Source organism: Rissa tridactyla, chromosome 9 (assembly GCF_028500815.1).
Source record: "Rissa tridactyla isolate bRisTri1 chromosome 9, bRisTri1.patW.cur.20221130, whole genome shotgun sequence".
NCBI lineage: Eukaryota > Metazoa > Chordata > Aves > Charadriiformes > Laridae > Rissa > Rissa tridactyla.
Window position 1 is genome coordinate 7,275,745 of NC_071474.1, and position 14,637 is coordinate 7,290,381.

Genomic DNA, 14,637 nt, shown 5'->3' on the forward strand with positions numbered 1-14,637 from the left:
GCAAATGTGGCTCAGCGCATTTATTTTGCAATTAAAGCTCATGCATACATCTCCATGAAGATGAGGTGCACCCTACTGATTAGCGAGCCGGTTGCCAATGGTGCATTGTCAAGGATAAATCCACAGAATTGCAGCAATGGGACATCTGAGCATCAGGACAAATATCCTGGAAGAAAATTCAGCCCGCGGTTCTCCGGTCAGGAACAGTGAATAGAACCCCCTTTACGCTCCGGCAGAGACGTGGGCTGATTTGGGCATCACAGCAGCATTTTTCCCCCCAACTCTCACTCCATTAAGTGAAGAATGCTGTATCGAATGCGCTTTAATCCAGTTAAGTTCAAGCCCTCCGTTTTGCAGTTTGATGGTAATGCTATATTTTTATTCAGCACAGGATCAGGGGTCTGATGAAACCTCATGTTGCCAACATAAAAGTGGAAGGAGCTTTAGCTAATCCCAAGGAAAATGAAGTCCACCTCTTTCTCCCCGCACCCCTCCTGAAAAGAAAGAAAATGCAAACCCCACATTTGACTCTCTGGGAAGAGAAAATTCCCTGCTGTCCTCAGATGGTTAAAACATGCAGCTTTAGTGGGCTGCATAAGGAATAGCAATTACATACCCTTCACCTCTTGCCAGCTTGGGTTTGGGTTTTTTTTGGTGGGGTTTTGTTCTAAATCTTTCAACTGTTTGGTCTTTGGTTGTTGTTTTTTTTGGGTTTTTTTTTTGCAGTCCTTCTTCTGGGGGAAACAGTCTCACCCTCCACGAGAAAGGAGTTGTTTAGGGGGGAAGACAACAGGAGAAGGGAGTTCACAGGCTGCCTTCACGATATTTTTAAAAAAAAAAAAAAAAAAAAAGAAGAAAAAAGAGAGAGAAAGAAAGGCCAGGTCTGCAGTGGAGTCAGCCTGGCCATATTAAAGGAGCAGGTGTTGTACTGAGTTAATTTATCTGGGAGGAGACCTGAGCAAATCCCAGCAGCCCCGCTGAGAAAAAAAAGCTTTGTGTGCTGACACAAAGCTGTCCCCGCTGCAGCGTTTCTCTTGCTGTCTTCCCTTCCCTCCTCTTCAGCTTCTCCTGATTGCGGGGCTAACGTCCTCTGACAAGTGCCTCAGATGGTCCAACAGCCCTATCACCCACCCTCCCTGCCCCACTCCCCATCCCTGATGATTATTATTATTCTCATTTTCACAGTATCCATCCCTGCAAAGCCCAGGCTGCTCTTGATTACTCCTTAACACAACCTTGTCTGCTGAGGAACTGCACAAAATACTCCTTCCACCGTGCTGAGGACACAGTTGCTTGGCCGTTATGACATTGCTGCAACGTCTGGCACAAGGAACAGTGCGAACGGGGCTCCAAAGATTCCTCTTTTGAGGCTGCAAACCCCGGAGCCACATCAAAGCCGGCTGCTTGTCTGATGTTTGCTTTGAATGATGGTGTCTGAGGGAGGGGGCCTATCTGCCTGCCATGCCATGAATATGTGCATTATTGGCATCGCCTCCAGCCACGCCACAAGCTGTGTGTCAATTAAAACGTGGATCTGGAGAGCAGCAAGCCCAGGCAAGTAAAGACGGGAAGGAAGGTTATTATTTATAAAGCCGCTAAAATAGGTGGACAGGCTTCATATGAGGTGGAAGAGGAACAATCTGACAAAGTCTTCTGTTGACAATGAGAAGAGGTCCAGGTTCAACAAGCATAGTCCTAGCATTTCTCTCTCCCAAATGCACGCCCAGAAAACAGCACTTCCCTGGGATCCCGGGCTTTTACACAGAAATCACGATTTTCATCCAGCCACAACATCTGCCCTTGCTGATGACCACTTATACAGAGCACAAAACGTGAAGCAGATGTCTCCAGCAGCTCCCCTGCACTTTGGGGGCTTCTCTTCTTAGTAAGACCTTCTTAGGTCTTATTAGTAAGACTTTCCTCTGGGATCAGAGGCCAGCATAGCAGCAGAACGGAAGCCAGCACCTTCAATAGTTGATCTTCCCAGTGGCAAGAATCACAGAATCGTAGAGCAGTCCGGGTTGGAAGGGACCGTAAAGATCATCTAGTTCCAACCCCCCTGCCCTGGGCAGGGACACCTCCCACTAGACCAGGCTGCTCCAAGCCCCATCCAGCCTGGCCTTGAACCCCTCCAGGGATGGGGCATTGACAGCTTCGCTGGACAACCTGTGCCAGTGAAGAAGATGTGCTACAGCTTCTCTACTGCCCGTACCATTGCCAGTGCCACAGCAAGCCAGATGCTCTGGGAAGAGAGAAGGAAGAGGCTCTTGTCCTTGCTCTCGGCAGCTGCAGAAGACACATGCCAGGCTGCTCGAATAACCTCATGTCCATGCCAGCTGTGTCAACCCACGCATCAGCCAGACCACAGCGAGCTGCAGCCACCGCCGACCACAGGGAGGGCACGCAGGAGGGGACAAACAGGGGGGGAACGGTGGTCCCTGTCCATCCTCAACTGCACCCACCCCTTTGCGCTGCAGGGACGGGCAATCTGTGACAGCAGTTTGGAGAGAAAGGAGGAGCCCATCAGGCAAGAGTTACCCTGCACTGAATTATTTGGGCTGAAATCGGCTTCTTTGTCAGGAGCGGAAGGTTCCCTTGTGCATCTGGGAGGGAAGGGAAGATTTCAGCACACCAGCGAGTGGCAAAGGGTATCCTGTTCAGAAACTGCTCAGAGGTTTCATCGCAAAGTGAAGTTAAAACAAAAGACACCCCTGTAAGATGCAGTGAAAGGAAAAGCGTGTCGAGGAGGAGAGGGAGGGGCTGTGGGAAGCGAGGAGAGCAGCTGCAGAGGAATTCCAGGGGGACAGATAGACAGGCAGTCACAAAGTCTGTTAATTATTTAAAAAATAAACTAACATAGAAAAGGATGTCCTGGGGAGGCAGAACCTCAGGGTACCCATCAATTATCCACAAAGCAGCCCAGGGACACCGCAAATAAGGGTCCTGTGGGCATCCTCACGGAGATGTCACCAGAAGCTGGCCCCATCCCACCACTCGTGACACAGCATGGTACCTTCATGACCCTTCATTACCCCTGGTTTTGCAACTTGTGTCGAAATCCACAAGAGGAAACAAAGAAACACAAAGGAAGGCTTGGCAACGGTCTGTGTTCCTAATTGCACTGGAACCACATTTCCACCTGGCATGGCCATGGCAGGCGGTGAACCGGCCAGCTCGGGAGCCTCCCTCCTTGGTTGTGAAACAGTGGCCACAACAAACAGTTGGGTGCTAAGCAGAAGCCAGCTGCATCCTGGTTGCTGCTTCCAGATCAAGGTAAGCAAAGCTACGAGGCAGGTAACACAGGAATTAAATCTGTCTCTCTCTCAATGACCAGCTCTCCCAACTGGAGCATGGATTGTTATGGAGCAGCATCTCCAGGGCAGCAGATCCCTAGTTTTCAATAGGATCAGGTCACACACACCACCCCTGGGGGCTACACAACATGATTTTTCTTGCCTGAGCAGTCACCTACACTGCTGGCTTTGGGATCATCCTTTCCAAGAGCTCCATTAACAGACAACAACCAAACCACAAAGTTTAAGTGGCAAAAGTATTTCTTCCTAGTTTTTTTTCTTATAACTTGAGCCTTGAATTGATATCCCAATATCTTCAGTAAAGCTCTGGTCCACCAAATCTGAAGCGTAAGTGGAGAAGAACCATCTCAGGTTCAGAAGTGGTAATCCTCCATCCCGCATCCACGTCTGTTGTTTCTTGTTACGATGAGAAAATATAAAATATTCACTAGAAACCGAAAAGCACTAACTCGCCTTATGCACACCATCAAATAGCCAGTGAACAGTGACAGCTTTGGCTTACAAACGGGTGAAGCTCGAATTCAAGTTTTCAGCCTACAAGCATGAAGACCCGTGGCCCATTACAAAACCTTAACCCACCCAGGTCATCCTAACTCCTCCTGCTCCTCTACTCTTGGTTAATACATGGACTGATGTCTTGTCTTTGCATTGAGCTCCTCCTTAAAACATTCAGAAACGTGCAGCTTGCGAGCAAGAGGGGTGATGTGTGCTTGATAGAAACCTCCCGTATAAGTGAAACCACAATTTTTACAATAAATCGGCAAATGGGCAAACACGCAGAAACTGTATCTGCCATAATGATTTATTTAAAATAAACAAATCCAGCTGTGGTAAAATAACGAGTTCTCTGCAAATACACACACAAACTCTGGCTATATATTAAATCTAGTCCCTCAACTCCAGCTCTTGATGATAATTAAATACATATAAATGTACTGCAGTGAATTTGCTCCTGGTAATTTGCATAGCAGAAAATAATTATTCTGGCAATTAGATATGGTGCAACATGCTTCTTCTTTACGTGCACCGCAAATTTCTTCTGATGCGTTTGCGTCATCCTTTAAGTAGTTAATGGAGGCCCCATTCCTATTAATAGCATGATACAGTGGGTTGATGGTGGCTTGGGCCTCACGTGTTTGGAGCTCTGCTTCATTTACGTGTTTGGGATAACTTTTGTTGCTAGGGCTGGTGCTGCAAACCTCTCGCTGCCTTTAAACAGCCAGCTCCTTAGCTGGAAGTAGAGCGTTTTCCATTTGTTATTTATTATATCGGTCACTTGCCCGATTGTGCTAGCCTTGTCCAGTGATTAACCAAAAATGCCAGAGCATCCTTCAGTTCAAGGGAACTAATCCGTTCGTTCCCCTCCTGTCCAGTCTATTTGCCCTGTCGCGCACGGGGATGACGCATCTCTGACCGAGGAGAAAAGTCACAGACCTGCCTCCGTTTAGGTGAGACTCCTCATCCCAGACTAAGCTGTGTAGTCCCCAGGTTTAGAAAGCAGGCCCCAGTCATCAGCAGGAGCGACGGGAAGGACCAGGCAGAAGAGGAGCATCACAGAAAACAAAGCCGCAGAGCAGATCTGCAGGGCTGAGTTTCCTCCAGCCAGAAAGCCCAGCCTTTTCTTCTCTCAAGGCATTTCTCTTTGAACGTTGGTCATAAAAGCCCGTGAGAAAGCCTTCTCTCCCTCTTGAGGCTGCTTCCTGAGCTACAGCTGGCCATGCTAGAAGCCTGCCCTGCATTTCAGCCCCCAGCCTGTGCTAAAAGGCAGGAGGTGCCTCACGTTACTTCCAGCACCTCCTGATCCCCAGAGGGTATCACTGCTCCAGTGACATTGCTCAAGTGTTTGAAGATGGGAGGCATAAGTGATAAATTCTGATTAATCAAGTACTTTGATAAATATTTGCGAACCGCTTTGCTGCCAATCCACATCTTACAACAAAGGAAGAAAGCCTGGGGAAACGTCAGAGAAAACAGGCAGCAAGAAATGTGTCTGAGAGGTGAGAACATCACCACGGGTAGTTTCTCTCCCTGCCCCAACAGCTCCTGGTCCTCAATTCCTCAGAGCCGCCGAGCAGTTTCTGCTGGCGCTGCCACCACTCTCGCCCTGCTGCCCTGCGCTGCTCCAGCGCCCCTCAGCTCTCGCCCAAAGCCATTTCTCTCCCCCCTGAGCCGCCCTCCCTTTTTGTTGTCCCTCACGCCGTGATTTTAACTGAGGTTTAGTCCACTTGCACAGACTGGCGAGAGAAAAGATGGCCCAGAAGCGAGGGCGATTGCCTGGGCAGGGGAGAGTCACATTTGATTCTCCTCTCTGCCACTGACTTCTCATCTAGCCATGGGCATGCTCTTTCACCTTTTTTTTGTCCGCCACTGCCTTCTTCAAAGTACTGTTCAGACATCTCCGTTAAAGGCTGGAAACACTCGGAACATGATGTTAGCCACCAGTCACTTCAGAAAATCTTGTCCGTTACAGCTGGGTGTTTATCCTTAGGTGAAACGGCAACCCTACCAACACCCAGAGTCAGACTCCATGTCCTTCAGCAGACGGTGGGTTTCACCCTCCCCTTCCCAAGGGTCATGGTCAACACTGCAGTCTGACCCAGCTCACGTGGCCCACCCCGCGGAGGTGCTGCCGCTCTCCTGCCACTCGCCCCAAGCCCACCTGGAGGTCAGGCAGAGCAGGACGGGGCGGGGGGATACGACCACCCAATGCTCTCCAGCACTGAGACCCACCGGCTGCTGCTGGGGTGTGAAAAGGAAGGGGGAAAACGCAACAAAAGACAAGAATAAAAAGACTTACAGTCCAGAGCACAATTAGGAAGAACGTACCCCTTTTTCTCAGGGTTAGTCTTTTTTTTCCCTTTTTCTCTTTTTGGCCTGGCTTACGGCTGCCTGCAGCTCCCTTTGCTGGTTGCCTAGCAGGGCTAGCATTCATGGCAATCTGAGGTACACCATGGATGCTCCCTGGAAGCAGCCTGCTATTTCCTACCCAGAAGCCTTTTATTTCGGTCGGTGTCATTGCTCGAAGAGCAACAATAGCACTTTATTTCCATGGCACTCATCTTCAGATCATCTAGTGACAACCTTGCCTTACCTTCAGCTATGTTGTGCCCTAGACGAATACCACGTACAAAATAATTCAAAACAAATCAAGAAGGCTAAACTTGTTAATCCTCCCATTCCGCAAGGCCGAAGGGTTATTTTACAAAGCGCAAACACTCAAGCTGCACAGTTCTGCTCAAGTGCCCTGTAACAGTCAAGAACAGCTGAAGCAATTAGCAATGCCCCATCTCCTCCAAAAGGCGCAAACTCCAGGGAAGGAATCAATAGGAAAACCTTACAATACAGAGCCCTTAGCTCAAGACACGTTTTAGGGATAAAGCTTTTAAAAGGCAGGGGATAAGATGTTAGACTTAGGCAACGGCTGAACTCTATCCTTGCATATTTGGCCATGCCATAGAGCCTTGGGTTCCCGTGTGTAAAATGTAAGATAATGATGTTTGTTTCCTTCAAAAATCACCTGAAGTCCACTGATAAAACAGGCCAAATAAGAGCTATACATCCGAGTTAGTCATACCATCCTTTTATTTAAGGGAATCATTTTAACCCTGGTAGATGTGCCAGAACAGACAGAAGGAAGAATGCTTCTACAAACGCCCCACCACAAGCACCGCACGTGCTGAGTTCTGTCTGGAGGGGAACCCGGTTAGTTTTTGAATGGGATTTGTGACATGTCCACTTACCCAGGCAGGAGGTTCAGTTTGCTGACTCCTCCTGTCCCACAGCTCTAAAAACTGCATTTTTTGCAAACAGGAAAGGGAAAACGTTCTCATACTCTCGCTGGAGGGAGAGACGGTTCAACCTCTCCAACACATTGCATGTATTCTTGTTAACGGAATTTGAGTGCAGGTTTCCAAAATATTGTCTGAAAGGTGAAGCCTACCCAGAGCTTTCAAATTTAGCAATTTCACCTTCACAATTCTGTATTTCACCTGAGAAGATGCTTGTGATTTGTTTATGCCTTTCGTCATCATGTGAGCACCTAACACCTCAGTCACATAAAGAGCTAAGAACAGGACTTAGAAAGATATTCTGATTGTAAAACTGATTTATTGTTTACTCTCACAGGCCTTAGTTGTTACTTCCACTGAAGTCAATGGGAGTTTTGCCATCAACTTCAATAGGGTGGAGCAGAGCCAGGGACTTTTGTCTGTTAATTCCTTGTGGATCATTTACAGCTTTCCAAGCACCACGGCAAAAATAAACTTCAGATTTTTAAAAAACCACACGCACACACAACAAAAAACAACTGGAGTTAAAATGTGTATAAATACTCAAAGAGAACCACTGGCACAATATCCCTACAGTATTTCAGAATAGCTCTTTATTTACTCGTTAAATCAGTAAACGACAGCTCCATTTTTCAGGATCAGCAGCATGTGGATTTCTCTCATCGGGAATCAAACAATCCACGACCCCAGGTTCAGAATTTGCTCTGGAATATAGATCAAGTCTCAATATAATGAGCTGGGCTCAGGGCACAGAGACATGGCCAAAAGTGGGCTTAATAAGTGGCATTGCACTGGAGGTGCCAAGCGAAGACATCTGCACGTCGGAGGGGAGTATCTCTTCCCGGTACCTCTCTGGTGCACTTCAGTTGGCCAACCCTAGGTGCCCAAGGTCTTGACGAAGGAGAGCGAGCAGGCTACAGGGGACAACCAGCCACATTAAGTCAGATATTCAGCAAGCCAAAAAAGAGGGAGAAAGGGTGAAAATTCACACACCCTTGATTTCTTCCACTTCTAATGCGACTCTCCCATCTCAAATCGCACAGTGACAAAACCCAATGTTAGGATAGAGCGTGAGCATTTTTGCACCACGTTGTCACATATTTTCAGGCAGAACTCTTTTGAAACCGAATGTTTTCCCTGCAGAAGCATGCGAAGTGTCGCTCTCTCACAAACTTCCACCATGCAGCCGCTCAAAGAGTCAAAAACTACAGCCCTGAACTAAGCCGGGGCAACGCTCTTGGATGAACCTCCACCATCTTGCCGAAACGATTCTCATGTCAACTGCTTGGGAAAAGCAGGGCTAAGACAAAGGGGAGCTGAAAGCCTGGGGCTTGAATTGAAACTATAAAAGGAACAAAAGTAGCAGCAACAAAACTCTACGGACTCCTTTGGCACCCAAGGAGGAAGCTTAAAATACAGCCAGCGTCTCTCAGCTTTTTTCCCCCCTATCTTCGTCTAAAAAAAAAAAAAAAAAAAAAAGAAGAAAGAAAAAAAAGACAGCTCTCAGAAACAATCTCTTTCTGTGTAAGCTGTTGCCAGAGTCTGAGAGAATAAGCCAGCGTTTCTGTGCCAGCCCATTCACATGGCCAGGTGAAAAGAAACCCATTCCTTTACAGCCTGCGCTGCCCCACACAACATCTGCTGAGAAAGTGGGATGGGAAACACCAAAAAGGGGAGAAGAGAACAGCCGAGGCCTTCAGGTTAGAAGGGCAGCCTGTTCCCACCAGGGAGCCCCTCTTTCACTTGCAGACAACTGCTGCATTTGACATTTCAATGGGAACTGAGGCAGAGCAGGAGGGAGGGCGATGGAGGAGGGGGAGGTGGGAGAGAGCACACATAAAGGCACCGGAGTGAGAAAAGAGAGGAGACAAAAATTCTGCATCGCTTTCATTCCCGCTTTCGCGGTTTTTTTCCCCCATAATACGACAGTCAGGAGAAAGAGGAGAGTTTCTTTTAAAATCCGACAGACAGGCAGAGGGTTGGCACTGTTAAAAACTTCTTCGGGATGAATCAATTTTATGGGGCTTACAGGGTGAAATTCTTTATTTTTTTGTCATCCCCTCTTTTTGTTTGTGTTTTCAATGAGAAGGAAAAAGGATTTCCATAAAATAAACAAAAAGAATGAATAGCAGCAAACCCTGCCATGGGCACCGACAGTGGATGCCTTTAGAAAAGTTACACGAATATTGTTCCAGTGTTCAGCATTGTCTGAGGGTTCGACACAGACACATTCATCCCGGGGAGTAATTCTGCAGCCCCGATCGCTTCACACAAGCTCCTCAATGAGAGCTGCATGCTTTTTAAAAAAATCTACTTTATAGAAACTTTCATCCAAACACATCAGGGTATTTTGTGAAGGCTTCAAAGCAGCCCTGTGCCATAAAAGGGTATTATCTCCATTTTACAGAACAGGAAACTGAGGCCCAAAGGGGATCACAGAGACAGCATCCAGAAATGAATCGCTGGCGAAGCCTGGAATAAAACTGGTTCCCTGGAGCACCACGCTCATCTGCGGCGAATGCAGAAGTGGCCTCGGCTGAGTGAGAGCCTCTCCGCTGGGTTTTATGTCAAGCCCGAATATGCAAATCAAAAATAATACAAACAAGGCTCAGAACAAAACAGGGCATTCATATCTACAGCCAGGAGACACGGATTCATAGTCATGACAGTCCGCGCGCTGGGAAGCGCGGAGGAACCTTTCAGCATTTGGTGAGGAGGGAAGTGAACGGTTTAGGTGGGAAGACGACAGAGGAGAGCCCGGGAACCGCTTCCATTGAAGGCAGCGCAGGAAGGTTAGGGGTCTCCTCAGAAGAGTGAGGAGCAACTTGGGTTCACCTTCCACAAATCAAAATGGGAAGTGAGATATTACGCCCATGGCCACTTTAGGTTTCTTTCTTTCTCAGGAAGGATTCCCATTGATTCCCCTCACGGTCAGTAAGGGAGGCAAACAACCAAAAAGCTTACAAGATCAACACCACACTCAACGTTCAACGCACACCACCCAACAGTCAGGGGCGCCTTGCTATTTGCTTGGGACCAGGGTCACACACAGAAGAGAATCTCCATAAAAACCTGGACATCTGAGCTATAACTCGGGAGTGAGGATTAAGAGGGTAAAAAGCTTTGTGTTCGGCTGGAATCAGACTAGAAAGAGTTCAGCATCACTTACCCTTTTGTGCGTCAAAAATTGCCAATCTTTGACACTTCTTGACTGCTGTGACTCAATATTGCTTCCTTCTGTCTCTGCTCCCCACTACACACAGATACACAAACCGGTGGGTTCCTGGCTAATAGGCCAGTTTGCCCTGGGACAGATGTAAGGGTGATCAAACGAAGCCACAGGTGCTTCTTGGTAACACCAGTCAGTGTGGGATCATGCATCACATCAGGATGAGAAGGTGCAACCTGCACCTTCCTCCCATCAAGCCAGCCTCATGACTCTGCCCAGGGCCCTCCAGCCTCTGCAATGTCCATTTTCACAGTCACACAGAACGAGCATCCACAAGCAGGTGGGTCTGAAAATCCATAGGGTCCATCAGAACATCATGAAGAGAACCTGCTAAATGATTTTGGAGGGGTTTGGGGGGTTTTGTTGTTTTGTTTCAAGTCAGAAGACCGGCTACAAACAAACATTTCTCCCACTGGCAAAAAATCAATAAATTCTCTATCGCTGTTTCTTCATCTTTGCAAGTTAAAGCATGACCCCTGTTTTAAAGGGATCCAGGAGCTTGTGTGCAATACGTATTTCATGTATTTGTCACACCCGCAGCAGGTGCAGCCCCATGGCATGGCAGGTACCGGAGCCCAGTGCAATCCCAAAAGCTCTCTATCGCACTTGGAGGAAATGGCAAACACTTTCCACTCCATCTTTTCCTTCCCCCACACCCCCAGTGAGAGCAAAAGGAAGTTTACCTCTGCTAGAACGGAGCCTAGAGCATTCTCCAAAACTGCAGGGAAAGCTTCAGCCCATCTTCCGAAAACTCCCATTTTTACACCGGAAGAACATTTGAGAGCCAGATCTCATAGCTTTTCCCCGGACCAAAACAGGGAGCGCTCCTGAGGATGGGAGGATTTGCTGCCTGTCCAGACTCACCACCACCGAAGTCCAGTGCGTGGGATCACCCCGAGGGGTAAATCCGGACGAGCGCGGGGCGATCCAGACTGCGCGCTGCGCTGCGCCACCAGCTCACCCGCAGCCAGGGCCACGCTGGATTTTCAGCAAGGAGCTGTAGGCACCTCTGAACTGCGTGGCTCTATTTTCCATCTGCAAAACGGGAATAAAAACCGCACACATGAGCTAAGCACGTTGAAACCCTGCGTGGAAGACCAAGCTGCAAAGTGCTCGTAAGAGGTTAAATCCCTTCCTGGTGCGTCACAACCAGCTGTCGGGGAGCAGACAGCAACAGATAGAGCGGGATTTTTTTTTTTTTTTCTTCTTTAACTTTAATAAAGTTGTCCTTATTATTGCAGTATTGGCGACAGTAATCTAAGTTAAGGAACTTCCCTATATCATGGCTTATCCCCTCTCCATCCTTCAGTCCCCCAGAGAATTGGCTAATTGAGTGACAACAGAGCAGAGCCAACAAGGCTCTTGCATCCTCTGCAGCAGGTGACAAGGACACCTCTCTCCCTATGGGGCTAAAGCCACCTCCCTGTGCCGGGTGCTGAGAGGTTTCACCGTTTTGGCTGCCACGTTTTATAACACATACTCGGAGAGCAGATATCTCTGGGGTAACAGTGAGTAATGCGCTGGCTGCTATCTGCCTCGCTGAAAGGGTGATAAGAGTCAACAGGACATAGTCCCGCTTCCCAAATTAGATAGCTAAACCATCAGGCCCTTGGAAAAATAACACCACAAGCTCCTCCCCACCATCACCTTTCTACTCACAGACAAGTGCCGAGCATGGGTAACACAACGTTAACGGCGGTGTCAGTCCCTGGTCTTTAAAAAGTCACGACTTATACAGAGAAGAACATGAAACTGGTTTAGATTCAACGTGACTTTCTCCATTAAAAATCTCATTTGAATGAGCTTTGAGTTTTCTCCTCGTCGCTGGACTAGAAACGGGTTTTAAAACCAAAAACGTGATCAAGAGAGAAGCTGCTGTTCCTACAGCGGTTGGACTTTGGCAAAATCTTTCAATTTGCAAGAAAGGTACAACTTTTTCCCAGCCAAGAGATACAGTGACAACGTGTCTCTGTCCAGAGCATTCCTAGGCTAAGTGAGGCGTCTTCTCTGCCCTTGGCTCAAGCCAAGTTTTTAAGCACTAGTTCATACATATTCCCCCAAAAATAACTGCCTCAGGGTCACAGTAATGTTTAAAGTCCCAGTAATGTTTAAAGTCACAGTAATGTTTTAGCTCAAAGCACTGCTTGATGATGCGTTTGCTCATCTGCTGCAGCGGTTGATCCGTGTATTCACACTGCCCAACTGATACGGGCCAATAACTTCTGGCAGAAGCAGGGCAGGTACCTAGGCGAGCGATGAGGAGAAGCAACGATACCTGGCTCGATCGCTGTTATTTGCTTCAGGGCACCAGAGCCAAGCTCCTGAGATGTCCGGCCCCTACTTTGAAACCCCTCGCAGTGCCCTGTGGTAGGGGTTGGGCCCAGTTGCACCAGCCAGCAGGTCAGGTGAGGAACTCAGATGGTTCAGCTGTTTGGCACGGGCAACTGCATGGTGATGAGGAAGTCTTGGTTATGTCCCCAGTGCTGTCCCCAGAACCCTCTTCTACAGCAAGGAACTTAGAGATGCCTCAAGTGAGCACTGAGATGGGGCAGAAGGTTTGTTTGGGGGGGAAAGAAAAAGTCAACCCACAAACACCTCGTAGAGAATGGAAAATCATTAAGAACTTGACACTGAAATGACTCTTTGGATTCGGCATTTTGGTGCTCTGTGCACTTGTTGTCCCTCACCAGCTTTATTTGCCTTGGGCATGAGATACTGTAGATCTACACCTCCCAAAAACAATGGAGATGAAAGATGTGGAGTTCAGCAGTAGCTGAAGACCATGGTGACCACAAAGTTGACATCAGCCAAACCTTCCTGCAAGCACTGGAGCATGTGTTGCACTACAGTTCTGGTATTTGCAAGCCCACAGAGCGAGGACCATTTTTGTAGAGCATTTCACACCAGCTTAATGCCATTTAATTTTCCATCCCAAAAGGACACAGCTCTGGTTTGCCAGGTTAATGCTGGGCAGGACAATGCCATTCAGAGACCCGTGAGCTGCAAGTGCTGAATTTGGAGCCTCCTCCCCCTACCACTCCCCAGGCACATTCTGAGAAACAGGGGGGGGGGGGGGGGGGGGGAAATGCATCAGAGAATTACTTTTAAATAAAAAATATAATGAAGTCATCTGTAAGATATACATGGGTAACTTACCTACTTGCTGTTACAATTAGCAATTTTTTTCAACTGAATTTAAAGCAGATGAAAGCCCTGAAGGCTAAAATCTGCTAACTTCACCCCCCACCTACCCACCAGTTCCACAAATAAATCTTGTGGGTTTGCAAATAGCTCCTTCCCCACCTCTAACCACAGGCTTGACAGTCCCCGCCAAGCCTCTCTATTCCATTAATTTCTGTCACAGACATACAAATACGCATACATAGGCACACACACACACGGAGAGCTGCCCACTTAGAAACGTGACAGGTAAAATTATTCCCTCCTTCTACAGCCCTCCTAATTGCCTCCCCTGGGCTCTCGCGAAGCGCAAACGTCACCGGCTAAATATTAAATTCATGCAGTGTCACCGTTATGCCTTTCATTAAAGCAATGGCCGTCTCATAGCTCAGCGTATACGTTACTTCCAATTTCACTGTCAGGACCCACGTGCACCCACGTTTTCAGCCCGACTCTAAATCACCATGCCAATTCCCTGCAGTTACTTAAAGATAATTTTCTCAGGAACCACTTGAAAGACGACGGTGAGAATTTTTTAAAAAACGAAACTATATTTTTTTTTTTTTTCTAAAACACATTCCGCCCCGGCGTGCATAGATCTGCTTTCTCTCGACAATTTTCTCAGAAATTGTTGGTAATTCAAGACCTCATTTATCCAATATCATTAAAATCGAATCATGATTTAAGGGTTCTAAGCAAGTTAACAATATTTACCCTCTTAAATCTCCACTGCTGGAGGCTTGTGATCACTCCATAGTCTCTGCATTTTTTAAGTTTTTTTTTTTCTTTTTCTTCTTTTAAACAAAAGTGAATTTCACAGCAAATTTTCAAAAGTAAATTTTCCCGTCACAGAAGGATCTTCCCCCCAAGCTGCTGTGGTTTATGTCTCCCGAAATTCAAATGGAGGAATACGCCACCTGCAAGGAACAATGATTTTAATTGGATTGCAGTAACTATCAAGAGATAAATAAGCAACCAAGATAATTAGTGTCAGCAGTTCCTTGTTTGCAAATTGGGACCTGTAACACTTGCTCCTGAGTTTAGGATGCAAAGCAGCTCTCCCCAGGGACCTTTTGAGCCCCATCCCCCAAGAAATGACGGGACCTTAAAGATTCAGTAGCCAGCA

At 47.5% G+C, this 14,637-nt stretch overlaps 1 long non-coding RNA gene across 1 annotated transcript in view; it reads right to left on the minus strand.

The window, feature by feature from the left end:
• LOC128914902 (uncharacterized) overlaps positions 1-14,418 on the minus strand; it is a 114,053-nt gene extending 99,635 nt beyond the window's left edge. The window contains exons 1-2 of the long non-coding RNA XR_008468463.1: positions 14,226-14,418; positions 11,015-11,366 (exon numbers count right to left, since the gene is read on the minus strand). This is a non-coding gene — a long non-coding RNA (uncharacterized LOC128914902). The remainder of the gene's footprint in view (positions 1-11,014; positions 11,367-14,225) is intronic.
• Positions 14,419-14,637: the final 219 nt, after the last annotated feature.